Source organism: Lupinus angustifolius, unplaced genomic scaffold (genome assembly GCF_001865875.1).
Source record: "Lupinus angustifolius cultivar Tanjil unplaced genomic scaffold, LupAngTanjil_v1.0 Scaffold_497, whole genome shotgun sequence".
Lineage (NCBI taxonomy): Eukaryota > Viridiplantae > Streptophyta > Magnoliopsida > Fabales > Fabaceae > Lupinus > Lupinus angustifolius.
In genome coordinates this window covers 7539-12621 of record NW_017727866.1, presented here as the reverse complement: position 1 = coordinate 12621, position 5083 = coordinate 7539, and positions in this window count along the sequence as shown.

Below are 5083 nucleotides of genomic sequence, written 5' to 3'. Positions count from 1 at the left end.
GGATAGGATGAGGATGAGGAAGAGGATGAGGATCGTATGAGGGCATGAATGAGGATGAGGATTGGATGAGGATGAGGAAGAGGATGAGGTTAGGATGAGGATGAGGATGAGGACAGGATGAGGACGAGGATGAGGAAGTGGATTAGGACGAGAATGAGGGTAGGATGAGGATAAGGATGAGGATGGGGAGAGGATGAGGAAGAGGATAGGATGAGGAGGAGGATGAGGATCAGGATAGGATGAGGACGAGGATAGGATGAGGACGAGAATGAGGAAGAGCATGTGGATGAGGATGAGGATGCGAATGAGGAAGACGAAGAGGATGAGGATGAGGATAGGATGAGGAGTAGAATGAGGATGAGGATGAGGAAGAGGAAGAGGAAGAGGATGAGGATGAGGACGAGAATGAGGAAGAGCATGTGGATGAGGATGAGGATGCGAATGAGGAAGACGAAGAGGATGAGGATGAGGATAGGATGAGGAGTAGAATGAGGATGAGGATGAGGAAGAGGAAGAGGAAGAGGATGAGGATGAGGACGAGAATGAGGAAGAGCATGTGGATGAGGATGAGGATGCGAATGAGGAAGACGAAGAGGATGAGGATGAGGATAGGATGAGGAGTAGAATGAGGATGAGGATGAGGAAGAGGAAGAGGAAGAGGATGAGGATGAGGACGAGAATGAGGAAGAGCATGTGGATGAGGATGAGGATGCGAATGAGGAAGACGAAGAGGATGAGGATGAGGATAGGATGAGGAGTAGAATGAGGATGAGGATGAGGAAGAGGAAGAGGAAGAGGATGAGGATGAGGACGAGAATGAGGAAGAGCATGTGGATGAGGATGAGGATGCGAATGAGGAAGACGAAGAGGATGAGGATGAGGATAGGATGAGGAGTAGAATGAGGATGAGGATGAGGAAGAGGAAGAGGAAGAGGATGAGGATGAGGACGAGAATGAGGAAGAGCATGTGGATGAGGATGAGGATGCGAATGAGGAAGACGAAGAGGATGAGGATGAGGATAGGATGAGGAGTAGAATGAGGATGAGGATGAGGAAGAGGAAGAGGAAGAGGATGAGGATGAGGACGAGAATGAGGAAGAGCATGTGGATGAGGATGAGGATGCGAATGAGGAAGACGAAGAGGATGAGGATGAGGATAGGATGAGGAGTAGAATGAGGATGAGGATGAGGAAGAGGAAGAGGAAGAGGATGAGGATGAGGACGAGAATGAGGAAGAGCATGTGGATGAGGATGAGGATGCGAATGAGGAAGACGAAGAGGATGAGGATGAGGATAGGATGAGGAGTAGAATGAGGATGAGGATGAGGAAGAGGAAGAGGAAGAGGATGAGGATGAGGACGAGAATGAGGAAGAGCATGTGGATGAGGATGAGGATGCGAATGAGGAAGACGAAGAGGATGAGGATGAGGATAGGATGAGGAGTAGAATGAGGATGAGGATGAGGAAGAGGAAGAGGAAGAGGATGAGGATGAGGACGAGAATGAGGAAGAGCATGTGGATGAGGATGAGGATGCGAATGAGGAAGACGAAGAGGATGAGGATGAGGATAGGATGAGGAGTAGAATGAGGATGAGGATGAGGAAGAGGAAGAGGAAGAGGATGAGGATGAGGACGAGAATGAGGAAGAGCATGTGGATGAGGATGAGGATGCGAATGAGGAAGACGAAGAGGATGAGGATGAGGATAGGATGAGGAGTAGAATGAGGATGAGGATGAGGAAGAGGAAGAGGAAGAGGATGAGGATGAGGACGAGAATGAGGAAGAGCATGTGGATGAGGATGAGGATGCGAATGAGGAAGACGAAGAGGATGAGGATGAGGATAGGATGAGGAGTAGAATGAGGATGAGGATGAGGAAGAGGAAGAGGAAGAGGATGAGGATGAGGACGAGAATGAGGAAGAGCATGTGGATGAGGATGAGGATGCGAATGAGGAAGACGAAGAGGATGAGGATGAGGATAGGATGAGGAGTAGAATGAGGATGAGGATGAGGAAGAGGAAGAGGAAGAGGATGAGGATGAGGACGAGAATGAGGAAGAGCATGTGGATGAGGATGAGGATGCGAATGAGGAAGACGAAGAGGATGAGGATGAGGATAGGATGAGGAGTAGAATGAGGATGAGGATGAGGAAGAGGAAGAGGAAGAGGATGAGGATGAGGACGAGAATGAGGAAGAGCATGTGGATGAGGATGAGGATGCGAATGAGGAAGACGAAGAGGATGAGGATGAGGATAGGATGAGGAGTAGAATGAGGATGAGGATGAGGAAGAGGAAGAGGAAGAGGATGAGGATGAGGACGAGAATGAGGAAGAGCATGTGGATGAGGATGAGGATGCGAATGAGGAAGACGAAGAGGATGAGGATGAGGATAGGATGAGGAGTAGAATGAGGATGAGGATGAGGAAGAGGAAGAGGAAGAGGATGAGGATGAGGACGAGAATGAGGAAGAGCATGTGGATGAGGATGAGGATGCGAATGAGGAAGACGAAGAGGATGAGGATGAGGATAGGATGAGGAGTAGAATGAGGATGAGGATGAGGAAGAGGAAGAGGAAGAGGATGAGGATGAGGACGAGAATGAGGAAGAGCATGTGGATGAGGATGAGGATGCGAATGAGGAAGACGAAGAGGATGAGGATGAGGATAGGATGAGGAGTAGAATGAGGATGAGGATGAGGAAGAGGAAGAGGAAGAGGATGAGGATGAGGACGAGAATGAGGAAGAGCATGTGGATGAGGATGAGGATGCGAATGAGGAAGACGAAGAGGATGAGGATGAGGATAGGATGAGGAGTAGAATGAGGATGAGGATGAGGAAGAGGAAGAGGAAGAGGATGAGGATGAGGACGAGAATGAGGAAGAGCATGTGGATGAGGATGAGGATGCGAATGAGGAAGACGAAGAGGATGAGGATGAGGATAGGATGAGGAGTAGAATGAGGATGAGGATGAGGAAGAGGAAGAGGAAGAGGATGAGGATGAGGACGAGAATGAGGAAGAGCATGTGGATGAGGATGAGGATGCGAATGAGGAAGACGAAGAGGATGAGGATGAGGATAGGATGAGGAGTAGAATGAGGATGAGGATGAGGAAGAGGAAGAGGAAGAGGATGAGGATGAGGACGAGAATGAGGAAGAGCATGTGGATGAGGATGAGGATGCGAATGAGGAAGACGAAGAGGATGAGGATGAGGATAGGATGAGGAGTAGAATGAGGATGAGGATGAGGAAGAGGAAGAGGAAGAGGATGAGGATGAGGACGAGAATGAGGAAGAGCATGTGGATGAGGATGAGGATGCGAATGAGGAAGACGAAGAGGATGAGGATGAGGATAGGATGAGGAGTAGAATGAGGATGAGGATGAGGAAGAGGAAGAGGAAGAGGATGAGGATGAGGACGAGAATGAGGAAGAGCATGTGGATGAGGATGAGGATGCGAATGAGGAAGACGAAGAGGATGAGGATGAGGATAGGATGAGGAGTAGAATGAGGATGAGGATGAGGAAGAGGAAGAGGAAGAGGATGAGGATGAGGACGAGAATGAGGAAGAGCATGTGGATGAGGATGAGGATGCGAATGAGGAAGACGAAGAGGATGAGGATGAGGATAGGATGAGGAGTAGAATGAGGATGAGGATGAGGAAGAGGAAGAGGAAGAGGATGAGGATGAGGACGAGAATGAGGAAGAGCATGTGGATGAGGATGAGGATGCGAATGAGGAAGACGAAGAGGATGAGGATGAGGATAGGATGAGGAGTAGAATGAGGATGAGGATGAGGAAGAGGAAGAGGAAGAGGATGAGGATGAGGACGAGAATGAGGAAGAGCATGTGGATGAGGATGAGGATGCGAATGAGGAAGACGAAGAGGATGAGGATGAGGATAGGATGAGGAGTAGAATGAGGATGAGGATGAGGAAGAGGAAGAGGAAGAGGATGAGGATGAGGACGAGAATGAGGAAGAGCATGTGGATGAGGATGAGGATGCGAATGAGGAAGACGAAGAGGATGAGGATGAGGATAGGATGAGGAGTAGAATGAGGATGAGGATGAGGAAGAGGAAGAGGAAGAGGATGAGGATGAGGACGAGAATGAGGAAGAGCATGTGGATGAGGATGAGGATGCGAATGAGGAAGACGAAGAGGATGAGGATGAGGATAGGATGAGGAGTAGAATGAGGATGAGGATGAGGAAGAGGAAGAGGAAGAGGATGAGGATGAGGACGAGAATGAGGAAGAGCATGTGGATGAGGATGAGGATGCGAATGAGGAAGACGAAGAGGATGAGGATGAGGATAGGATGAGGAGTAGAATGAGGATGAGGATGAGGAAGAGGAAGAGGAAGAGGATGAGGATGAGGACGAGAATGAGGAAGAGCATGTGGATGAGGATGAGGATGCGAATGAGGAAGACGAAGAGGATGAGGATGAGGATAGGATGAGGAGTAGAATGAGGATGAGGATGAGGAAGAGGAAGAGGAAGAGGATGAGGATGAGGACGAGAATGAGGAAGAGCATGTGGATGAGGATGAGGATGCGAATGAGGAAGACGAAGAGGATGAGGATGAGGATAGGATGAGGAGTAGAATGAGGATGAGGATGAGGAAGAGGAAGAGGAAGAGGATGAGGATGAGGACGAGAATGAGGAAGAGCATGTGGATGAGGATGAGGATGCGAATGAGGAAGACGAAGAGGATGAGGATGAGGATAGGATGAGGAGTAGAATGAGGATGAGGATGAGGAAGAGGAAGAGGAAGAGGATGAGGATGAGGACGAGAATGAGGAAGAGCATGTGGATGAGGATGAGGATGCGAATGAGGAAGACGAAGAGGATGAGGATGAGGATAGGATGAGGAGTAGAATGAGGATGAGGATGAGGAAGAGGAAGAGGATGAGGATGAGGACGAGAATGAGGAAGAGCATGTGGATGAGGATGAGGATGCGAATGAGGAAGACGAAGAGGATGAGGATGAGGATAGGATTAGCACGAGAATGAGGATGAGGATAAGATATGGATGAGGATTATGATGAGGAGGAGGATGAGGATAAGGAAGATGATAGGATGACGATGA